This window comes from Azolla caroliniana, unplaced genomic scaffold (assembly GCF_043228905.1).
Source record: "Azolla caroliniana isolate FFs.n. ecotype wild unplaced genomic scaffold, voAzoCaro1.0.p SCAF_8, whole genome shotgun sequence".
Lineage (NCBI taxonomy): Eukaryota > Viridiplantae > Streptophyta > Polypodiopsida > Salviniales > Salviniaceae > Azolla > Azolla caroliniana.
The window spans coordinates 15,229,831-15,242,270 of record NW_028230443.1 but is presented as its reverse complement, the minus strand read 5'-3'; positions in this window follow the sequence as shown (position 1 = coordinate 15,242,270).

The window sequence follows — 12,440 nt, the reverse complement described above, 5'->3', positions numbered from 1 at the left end:
GCTTTTTAAAGAATAACAAACCATCATGATATTCGAATTGTCGGTAGTCAATACCTGGTTGTTGAGACTGAGAACAGGATGCCCGAGAAGTATCAATGTGCGCCAGGATGTCTTGAGCAAAACTATCCGTCTTCAAGGTTGCACGTATGTCATCGGTAATCCGTGAATCCATCGGGGTGTGAAAAATCCGCGTCGTGTGCAATCGTGTTGGTCCCAAGATTACTTGCTTTTGATTATCAAATGTTGCTTCACCAGGACGAGGTGCAAGATATGAACGTCGTGATAGTGCATCTGCTTTTCCTTGCTGCTTCCCCGGTCGATATGTGATTTTAAAGTCGAAACGCATGAGGAATTGCGCCCACCGAGCTTGCCGTCGATTTAGTACGCGAGCGTTCTGAAAATAAGCAAGATTTTTATGATCGCTGAAGACAATGACCTGATGTGGAGAGCCCTCTAAGAAATGCCGCCATTGTACAAATGAATCCACGATGGCTAATAACTCCTTGTCATGTATTTCGTAGTTGATTTCTGCGACATCGAATTTGCGCGAATGGAAAGCCACCGGATGCAACTCTTCTTTATCACCTTGTTGAGAAAGGATGCTACCGAGGGCGAAATCTGATGCGTCGGCCTCCATGATGAATGGTTTGCTTGTATCCACATGAGCTAGAATCGGTGCTGATGTAAAGGCTTTCTTAAGATGCCGAAAAGCCATATCTGCTTCAATGGACCAAAGAAATGCTTGGCCCTTCTTCGTAAGTTGTGTGAGAGGTAAAATAATCTTCGAGTAATCCTGTATAAACTTACGGTAGAAGTTAGCAAAACCTAGAAAACATTGTACATCTCGTACCGACCGTGGAATTTGCCACTCTAGTACAGTTTGGATCTTAGCTGGATCCATGGCGATGCCCTTTGAGGAGATGACGTAGCCTAGAAATTCCACTTGCTTGCAGTCAAAGCTACATTTTTCTAGCTTGGCATAAAGACCATTCTCGCGGAGTCGCTTTAGTACTAATAGTACATGAGAGTCGTGCTCTTCCTGGGTCTTCGAATAAATCAACAGATCATCCAGATAAATGATCAAACAGATATCCAAGAGGTCTCTGAATATATCATTTGCCATGTGTTGGAAGACTGCGGGTGCATTGGTTAGGCCAAACGGCATAACAGTATACTCAAAATGCCCATACCGCGTGCGAAAAGCGGTCTTCCACTCATCTCCCGGTCGGATCCGCACGAGATTATACGCTCCGCGTAGGTCGATTTTAGTAAAAAACTTGGCACCATTAACTCGCTCTAAAAGACTTGATATAAGAGGAAGTGCATACCTATTCCGGATGGTGACTTTATTTAATCCGCGGTAATCAACGACAAGACGAAGTGAGCCATCTTTCTTCTTGACAAAGAAGATGGGTGCACCGGCCGGAGATTTCGAATGACGGATGAACCCGCTTGCCAAGTTCTCCTCTATGTAGGCTCGAAGGACTTCTAACTCGGTGGGTGACAGGTTGTAAATTGGTCCCCATGGTGGCTCGGTTCCTGGTTGTAAATCGATGGGACAGTCATAGGGACGGTGATGAGGAAGGGTACCGGCTTTTACCTTGTCAAATACATCGGCATAAGGATGATATTTTGCCGGAAGTTGTACTGAGGAGTCCTTCTTAATAGTGCTGGAAGGATGTACTGATATGGAAAATAGGAACATTTCCTCCTTGGGTCCTTCTTCGCGTAGTTGATGGAGTGAAATGGTCGAAACTCGGCGAGTTGATTCTTGGGGTGGTCGATATCGGACTTCTCTTGTTCTCCAATCTATGGCTGGATTATGTAACTCAAGCCAAGGTAATCCTAGGACAATGGGATGCTCTGGACTACTAATTATATTAAATGATATTATACACACAAAACTACCTAGGACAACTTGAATGGGTTCTGATTCTTCTACAATATTCCCGGAAGCAATGGGACGACCATCAATGACCACTACAGATGCGGGACAAGGAAGTTTTCTTAAGGATATCTGAGAAGCTTGGGCAAAATTTCGATCCATGAAACAGGAATTAGCTCCGGAATCTAAAAGTGCTAGGACGGGTACTGGGGGAGTACTTTTAGTACTAACAATGACTTGGGCTAGGAACACATTGCTAACTTGCTTGGAAGGAATGGAACCACTAATGGGCTGTACAGATCTAGGGCTGCTGTCCAACCAAATGGCTCCTATTTTGGCTGGACTCAATCGTTTAACTCTTCATCTAATTGACTAAGGATTTCAAATTTATTTGAGATACTTGGGCTATTAGTACTATGAATACTATCTGACACTCTATTAGTACTATTACTACTATCAGACACTCCGAAGGGAAGAATTGACTCAGGTTTAGTACAGGCGACAATTTGATTTACCTGTCTTCTTGGCCTATGGGGACAATTGATGGCGATATGTCCTGGTCCACCGCAATAAAGGCATAATCGATTGGCACGTCGTCGTTGCTTTTCTTCTTCCGATAACGGGCCGCGTCGACGCATGGTATCGATCTCCATCGGTGTCGAAGTATTTGCTTGAGGTATGTCTCGTGCAAACGGTTTAGCCGCGACTGCGGCGTAAGTGGGCTCTGGCCTAGAGCGTGGTATCTGTAATTGACGTTCTGAACGCCGTTCAAAAAGGCGGTTGTCACATCGAACTGCTCGACTGATTGCCTCCGTAAGAGACTTTGGTTCTTCGGGGAAAGTTAGAAGTAGATCTTTGACATCGTTTCGCAAGCCATAGCGAAACTGCTCCATTAGTGCTTGATCATCCCAGGGTATATCTGAAGCAAGTAGGCGGAAATCCGCCGCGTAGGCAGAGGCTGGACGATCGCCTTGACGCAATCGCCGGATCTTGTTGATCGCCGTCCTGATGCTGTCGGTGTCTCCAAAGCAGGCTTTAAACTCACCAATAAAATCTTCAAAGTTATTAAGCAGGGGCGATTGTTTTTCTAGAAGCGGAGCGAACCATGCCAAGGCTGAGCCGCTAAGTAGCGTGCCTATTAGGCCGACTCGAGATGCATCAGTGGGATATCGGGAAGGATGCATCTGGATGACTAAGCGTACCTGATTAAGGAATCCCCGAAATTGCGAACGCGTTCCATCAAATTTCACAGGAAGTCCAATCTTGGGCTCTTTATGAAATCCTTGGGGACTGGATCCTTGTTGTTGCAACGCTGCTTCGAGTTGTTGTACCCGTAACGCTAACTCCCCATGTTGTTGTTGCGTTTGTTGTTTTTCTAGAGCGATTTGTTGCAGATCCCCTATCAGCCGTTGGTTTTCTTGTTCCAAGGCAACAAACTTTTCTTTTAGGCACTGTAGCTCGGAGAAAACGGATTGGTTCAAACTGTCAGGAATAGTACTAAAACAGAGATGGAATTAGTACTAAGAAGAGTAGTACTATTAGTACTAAGAGGACGGGACTGCGTAAGATTCCCGAGAGAGAGGAAGTGAGAAGAGGAGAGAGAGAGAGAGATAGGATGATGACAGCAGCTCTTATATTATATGAAAGATAAGTACAAATCGACTAAGAGGCTTAAGACTGGTGTTGAACCAATTTGGTTCAACATAATGCTTAGTGCCTTCTTTTATAGTGTTCTCAGGAATAATCCTGAAGCTTCTAGAATGTTCCAGAGAAATCTGGAATATACATTACTTTCTTATAATAAAACATAAATGAAAATAATATTCTATGAATTACAATAGATGGTGAGATGGTTAAGAGCTCGACCCATATACCATAAGGTCATGGGTTCGAGTCTTGCCATCTCATGACACAGACCGAAAAGAAAGGATATGGACAGAAGCATGGCGAGCTTGCTTTCTACATAAAAGCTCGACTGGAGCAACTATGCGTCCTGGTTGTATAAAATGCATCAGTGCTTGCTGGGGCATAGATACTGGAGCTACATGGAAGGAGTAAATGAAGCAGCGCCAGATTCGTCACGTATGTAAATTCCATTGATATCTACCTTCATATTGCTGAGTTTATTGAAAAAAATGGTTGTATAGCTAATAGTGAAATAGTTGGCAATAGCTCTCATGAAATGGCTAAAAAAGCAAGTAAAAATAACTATGCAATAAACATTAAGACTAAATATACAATAATAGACAAAAAGGTCAAGCCTGTGGCCATGCATCTACCTATGGATAGTACTGAAATGAAAACGAATGTCGCGTTTGAGCGAACATTGTGGAATTCTACGGATATTGGTCATAAGTTTACAAATGCTACTCTAGATCAACTAAAAATTGGCGACAATGATTTTCTTTTGCCTGTTGAGATATAATGTTTTTGAAATATGATTGCTAGTCATGGGAAAGCATTTGCATTTGAGCCGTGTGAAATTGGTTGTGTAGACCCAATAGTTGTGGAACCAATGATTATATTTACAGTTCCGCATATTCCCTGGAATTTAAGACCTATCCCTATTCCTCGGGCCCAAATAACGCAAGTAATAGCTTTGCTTAAGGTAAAAATAGAAATGGGTATCTTGGAGCCATCATATGCCCCCTACTCGAATAAGTGGTTTATTGTACCTAAAAAGAACGGTTCATTAAGGATTACAGCCTGTTAATAGAGTTACTATTTGAAACATCGGTGTTGGACCGATTGTCAATGCCTTTGCAGAAGCTTTCATAGGAAGAGCTATATATTCTATGTGTGATTTGTATTTAGGATATGATCAATTTCAGCTTGCTATTGATAGTCGTCATATAACTACTATAAGAACACCAATTGGATTGATGCGAATGTGTACATTGCCTCAAGGTGCTACAAATTCTGTAGCACATATGGTGAATGTGATGAATAAAATTTTAAGAGATTTTGTGCCCAAAAAAACTATGCCTTTTCTAGATGATCTTCCAATTAAAGGATGCTCGATGAATAAGAAGGATGAAAAACTCATGGCGAACGGATGTAGAAAGTTTGTTGCAGACCACATTGATGCTTGTGAAGGAATCCTTTCAAGGTTAGAAGAGGTTCATCTTACATTTTCAGGTCAAAAATCTATGTTTGGGGTTCCCGAAGTTCTAATTGTAGGGCACATGTGTGGACCATACGGAAGAAACCCATCCCCAATTAAGATAAATGCAATTCAAAATCTAAAGGATGATTGTAAATCTCTAACAGAAGTGCGTAGGTTTTTGGGTGCTTGTGTGTTTTACCGAATTTGGATTCCACATTTTGCACATGTGGCTGATCCACTTTATGGGTTGCTTAAGAAGAATTCAAGTTTCCTTTGGACTAATGTACATACAGATGCAATTTACCACCTAAAGGAAATGTTGTTGAATGCCCCTATTTTACGGAAGGCTAGGTATGATAGTGAACACCCCATCATTGTTACTGTGGATACAAGTCCAATCGGGATCAATTGAGTTGTTAGCCAAGAAGAGAAGGATGGGTTGAGATATGCAGTTTGATTTGGTGCAAAAATCTTAACAGAATGCCAAAGAGCTTACCCACTGATTAAAAGAGAGTTATGGGGTATGTTAACAGCTATAAAATCAGATCGTGAATGCTTAATTGGTGTTGAAGTTGTGGTTGAAACAGATTGTCATCCATTGCTAGGAATGATCTCAAGTTGGGAAACATTTGATATAGCAATGCTTAGATGGATAGCTTACATAAAATCACTATGTCCTGAAATCAAGCACATTGTAGGAACGGATAACCCAGTTGCCAATATGCTCTCAAGAGCGAGGTTTAAAGGTAAAAATACTATGGTAATGATTGATGAAGAAGATGAGAGTTTTGATTTCTTTTCCATAAATTGTAACTTGAAGGGGTCATGTGATTTGGGTGTTCATGTTATTCTTCGTGAATCTGAGTACGAGGGGGAGATGTTACAAATTGGAAAATACTTGAGTACTAATGAGAAAGATGGAACATGGTCAAGGGAGCTATTTCATAACGGAACAAAGAAAGATTTGATAAAACCCATCGCCTTCGACCAAGAAAGCTCCAAGAAGGTGATTGGGTCATAGTTTATGATAGAAGCTTGGATAACCTGAACATAGTACTTCTCGCAAATTTGCCAAAAGATGGTTCGGGCCATATATCATTAGACAAGTGAATAAAAATGCAAAGTATTTCCTAACTCAAATGGTTCGAGTTGCTTTAAGATTACCAATTACAGGAAAGCGAATTAAGCTATTCAAGAGAAGGGAAGATCAAAGCACTAACTTCCTAAATGAAGATGACATCCATGAAGCTGAAGAAGGAGACATTCATTGGTGCATGCCAAAGGATGCGCAAGTCTAGAGGGGGAGGATGTAATGATTATACTTATGTCATGTATATTTTCATACATGAAAGCTCAAATGCGTGAGATGTCTTTCATGCATCACATGCATTTCATGCACTACATGCATGTCTTGTAGCCTCACATGCATCATATTCATGGGGGCACCTATTTAAAGAGGGAACGGGAAAAGAGTAAGGGGAGAACATGAGACAAGGAATATTAATATACTAAGAGGGACAAGCTATATTATTGTACAAGAAATATTTTGTAATCATCTTCAAATATCAATACAAGTTATATCCGTTTCTCCTCTTTCTTTGACAAGAAGCCCGATGCTTACTTCCCGAAATCGCGATTTTCTTTTCGTTTGCTCTCGTACGCCGACATCGACGTGACACTGTAAACCATCTATTGGAGTAGGGAGCATTGGACGGCTCAAGAATTAACATCCTAACCTTTTCCTTTAGAAGCTAAATCGACTTCGGAATGTGAGCTCTTGGAACCAGTATTGGTGTGAGGTTCCAAGGTACATCAGGCACCGTAAATGTCACCATCGGCTCTATCATCTTCGGGTCGGCACATCCGATCTCTTGTGCAGAGAAGACAAAGGCTTTTCCATGTCTCTCTAGCATCACCCTAAACCTTTCTTCTTCTTTGGGGATAAGGAAATCATCCTTCCCGACTCGGAGTTTCCCTCTTGATTCGTCGGTGAAGGTATGGCCTATCACTTTTGGGTCTCTCAGACTTGGATCCTTGGTAACTTCCTTCATTCGTTGCCAACTATCCTCCGGTAACGGAATAACTATTGGCTTGATCTTCTTATCTATTGTTTTATATTTTGTATTTACTTTGACCATCTCCTCCATAACCCCTCGTTGACATTCGTCGATGGCGGTATACATGTTGATGGAGTTAACTTGAATAATATGTTGCTCACAAGGGCTCAATTCCACGATGATCTCTATTTCTCTGATTGTATTGTTAAATGAAGTGTCCTCCATGATCCATGATATGTTGTACTATTCTTCTAATATTCCTTGTTCTTTTAACCAATGTTCAAAGCTTTGAACTTGGCGCTTCTCAATCTCATTGTGTGTAATCATCCCACATGCACCATTAGGTGCTAAATATATGTTTCCTTCTTGCTTTTTCCTTCTTTTTGGGGACTTACATTTTCTCAGACTATCTTTACCCCACTCTACTAGAGTTCGTGTTAAAAATCCGAGGCCTCATCTCCGAGGCTATCTCGGTTCCTCTCATGATTAGCTCGCACCGTCATGAATTGAACCAACTTCCGACCATCGAGACTCTTCACCCGAGCAAATGTTGCTCCCCTGTCAAACACTTTAGTCTCCATCCTTGATGATGTTATGTAGGGTTGCCCAAGAATCACCGAATAGGAAGCCGAATCTTGCACAAAGAAGTGTTGGTGGATCTCTACATCCCCAATTATGACTTGAATGTTAGGATATGCTCCATAAAGTTCTTCTGTTGCCTTCGTCGTTGCACGAATCTTCCATCCATGGTTTGAGTTGATAGGCCATCTTCCCTTCTATAAGAGGTTAATCTCTGATCTGTGGTCTCTAAGAGCCACAACCGTCTCTTTCTTCTCTCCAATCTTCACCGGAGTTTCTGTTATCACTCTCACCCAATGGGGTCGTGTATATTACTATCCACTAGATCTTCTTCTTTCTCTTCCGTTCTTGCCATATTATGGCATTGGTTGTCACCTTTGTAGAAATTCCCTCTTCCTCATCCACTTGTTGTCTTTTTTATTATAAGATTGACGATGGTCAATATGGAACTCCTTTGCAATTGCAAGTAGTTCTCTCAATGTAAGGTCAATATGGCTATTGAGCACTCTTTCTTCAACAACCTTCCTTAAGTTTGTTTTTTGTTCAATATTCGACCTCAATTTGTATGTTGGCATCGATCTATCCTTCCCCTTCTTGGCATTCTCTTCAGATGGTTGAGTCGGTTCTTCGACTCTCTTGTTTGAGCTTCCATCTTCTTGACGTATGGTCTTGATTACCTCTTCCTTCTTCTTTACGCTTCTTGTGTCATATTTCTTGGAAGGGCCTTCTTCTAGATCTATCCTCTTCCGCTTCTCATCCATAAAGACTTTGTGGGTTTCGCATATGACCTCTGCCGAGATCGTGTTGTTATCAATAAGATCCGCCCATCCTGTAAGGTCTCGTACATGAAGGTTTGCTAGCTTTGCATCATCCAAATTAATCTTCCCTTTTTGTCCGTATTCAAGGACAGTCAGCCAAAACCCCATTCCCAGTTTAATCATCCCAAGCTTCTCCTTCCCGATTCTTATACCAGCGAATGTGGCATAGTATATAGCTTCGACATGGCTTGCATCGGCCTCATCCATGATTTTCTTGAGCCCGGCTCTACCAAAATTCACTTGCAATGGCTTGCAAGTCTTGCTTGAGTGTATATTGTTGCCTTGCATGTAGACGAGGTTTTGTCGAATTGCTTCTTGAAGGCTAACACAGTCTTTCCTCGCATGATCCATACTATCACACCACACACATCTATATGGGTCTTTCCCCTTCGGCCCTCGACGATTCATATTAGCTAACAAAACCACTTCAAAATTTTTAGCCAACTCTTCAATGATAGAGTTCCCCATCACTGTTTCAGTCGGCTCGCATTGCTTTGTCATCTTAATTGCTATTGGAACCTTCCTTCTTTGGACCACCGACCCCGTCATGTCGGAATCCTCTAGCCATCGCCGACGCTTATCGAATCAATCATATGCTCTTCTTACCGCAACCCAATCCGTTACGAGACCGTTGGGTTGTGCTTCGTCCTCTAATAGACTACCTAGTTCTCGTCTATCTTTTTCATCTACCGCCTTTAAGAAGTATAAAAATTTATTTCCTTCGAGAAGTGTTTGGTCAGTTCTCGGGAGACGGTTATACATTTGGTCAAATTCAGTGTACACTCCCGATGTGTTCATGTTCTTCCCTTTCTTCTCGATCCACTTCATCAACATATGACGAGTCATCCTTGATGCATCTTCAAGCATATATTTAGCCAAAAGTGCCCTTTCAAATCCCACCCATGTCATTTGGGTGGCTTGAATCTCCCGTATACAGCCTTGTAACCCTATTGCCACAACACACTTGAAGCTTGATATTTGCTTCTCTTCGATGACATCTCTTTGTTGCATCTTTGTCTTGTATATAGAGAGAAAATCCGTAATGTTCCTTCCACCAAATTGGTATGCTATCTCAACGATCCGGTCGATGGCCTTGTCTAAGCTTGCATCATTATCTCGAGCTCTCATCATATGCTCGACAATAGCCACCAACTTTGCCACTTCGTCAGCTTGGGTATTTGTCGAAGAAGACAACTTCTAACCTTCTATTTCAAGCACTTGAATCCTTCCTACCGTCTCTTCCGGTCGGGTTCACCACTTAATTATGTCGTGAAATATCCATCACTATGTGCGGATGGTGAGGCGGAATTGCCGGGGTTATGGACTGGAAGGAATTAGAGCTCACACGCACAACACAATCAAGATTTACACATAAGATAAGTAGGTGAAAGAAAACATTAGTTTATATCAAAACAATAGATTCTTTATAATTTTAGAATCATGTTACAATGGGTTGGATATCAATATGAGAGATAATTTATGAAAGAAGGGAGAAGAAGGTGGAGAAAAGAAGAGAGTGGAATATATATAGAGTTTCTTTGTTGATCATGACACCTTTATGTTCAGTTGCATGCATCCACACATGACCTTTACTTTAGTTGCATGCGTCCACACATGGCGTTTACTTTAGTTGAGTAGTTACAATGGGTTGGATATCAATATGAGAGATGATTCATGAAAGAAAGGAGAAGAAGGTGGAGAAAAGAAGAGAGTGAAATACATCTAGAGTTTCTTTGTTGATCATGACCCCTTTTTGTTCAATTGCATGCATCCACACATAACCTTTACTTCAGTTGCATGGCCTCAACGTTCAGTTGCATGCGTCCACACATGGCGTTTACTTTAGTTGAGTGGTTCAGCTCGTGCACTACGAACGCTCCGAACGGCCGAACAACTTGTGAAAACAACTCGTGCACTATGAACAACCCATGCACCAAACACCAAAATATAAAGTAATGGGTTTGAGTTCTACTTATATAATGTTGCATTCGGTGTTGTCCTCTCTATGTGGGATATCTTACAGTTCTATTTCTCTCGTCTTCTAAAACTTCATACTCACATAACTTGATACTTAGTTGTCCATTTCATATGTAGTAAAATGCATTTGGAAGCTCTTGAAGACGTCCATCTTTTCCATATCAAACCATTCAGCTAATCTAAAATAATTATTTCGTTATTTTTTATATCTTGTGTGAAGAACCACACGACAACGCATTCTTTATTTATTTGAAAATTGATATATTTTAGATTGTGCACTTCCTTTGTTTGGTTGCACTTTGGCTCTCTCTCTATCTCTCTATCTCTCTATCTATCTATCTCTATCTCTCTCTATCTCTCTCCCTCTTTCTTCACTTTTTCAGTGACTTTTGTTTGCTTTTTAAATCTTTAACGTCTTACCAAACTCCAAGCAACGAAAATCAAATCAAGACTCATGGCAAAAATCCCGCCAAAGCAAAACAAGAAAGAGATTCTCTTTGAACCAATCCCAATGGCAAACCCATTACGTCTTCCTCCCTCGCTTATTGTTTTTTGTTGCTCTCCAATATTAGTGTGCACTATGTCTTAGGTTCGAAACCCGATTTGCTTACCTCTTTGTTATTCCATCGATATCTCTAGAGTCTTAATTTACTAGATGCCACTCTTGAGTGTAAGGGTTCAACACATAACCCATAACCCTCGGGTCTCCATTTGGCAAGCTAACCAATTGAGCTACATCCATTCGAACTGTCTCTATGTACACTTTCCTCTTTTGCACACACACACACACACACTTTGTTTAATCCTACCATCGAAAAAACATGTTCCAATTTTTTTGCAAGGCATCGAAGAAATATATTCCAACTTTAAGTAATCATGTCTGAGTTTGTGGTTTTCCTTCTCAACCTCGCGTTTGTCTGAGCCACAATTTTGACGCTCTTAAAAGCCACAATTTTGAGGCACTTTAGTTGATGCTATGGCATCTGCAACAAATTACTGCCTCTCTCTTTCGATAGAAACGTGCAAAGGTGAAAGCATGCAAGTGGAAACAATTAGTTATGTCCTTGACATAGCTAATTAGCTATGTAAAAAACTACCAATGATAAATAGTCATTTTTGCACCATGAATGAAAACGTTAGAATATTTTAATTATATAAATGAGCACCATAAACGTGCACCATAAATGTATATGTGCACCGTCAATTATATACCGAATTCCTAGGTCCATTATGCATGATCCATTGGCACATCACGTTGTTACTATCCAAGCTTAGATTACTTCCATTGTTCCTAAACCCTATTGAGTCCACTCCTCCATTGCCGCTATTATACACTCAGTTGCCGCCATTGTGCAATCCAAGCATCATTTGCCATTGTTTGATCCAACGAAGCTCACTCCTCCATCACTGCCATTCTACACTCAGTTCTCGCTACCGTTCGGTCCAAGCATCATCTGCGATTGTTCGCTCCTATTGAGTTCACTCCTCCATTGCCGCCATTCTACACTCAGTTGCCGCTACTATTCGGTCGTGGATTGTTGCCACTATTCGATCCAACGGAGTTCACTCCTCCATTGCCACCATTCTACACTCAGTTTCCGCCACTGTGCATTCCAAGCATCATCTGTCATTGTTCGATCCGACGGATTTTACTCCTCCACTGCCGCCATTCTATAGTCAGTTGCTGCCACTGTTCGGTCCTAGATCGCCGCCACTGTTCAACCCTGGATTGCAATAATTATTCCGTTTGTTGATTATCCTATGTATTGCGGAATAATTTTGTGTATTGTTGTTGCCCATAGTCATCTTAGCTCGTTCCCGATGGTAGTTGAGTAGCTATTACTCCGCTGCAACAAAAATAAACTTACCAACGGTGGGATCGCTCCTATGAATAACTGGTTTGCAAGTTGTTTAGTAACTAGCTACGTGTCTTTTGGTTGTGGAAATTTACTAATGAATATGTCAAGACAAATGAAAGGGGAAGGAGGGTGTTTACCAATACCTCTCGTGGATCACCA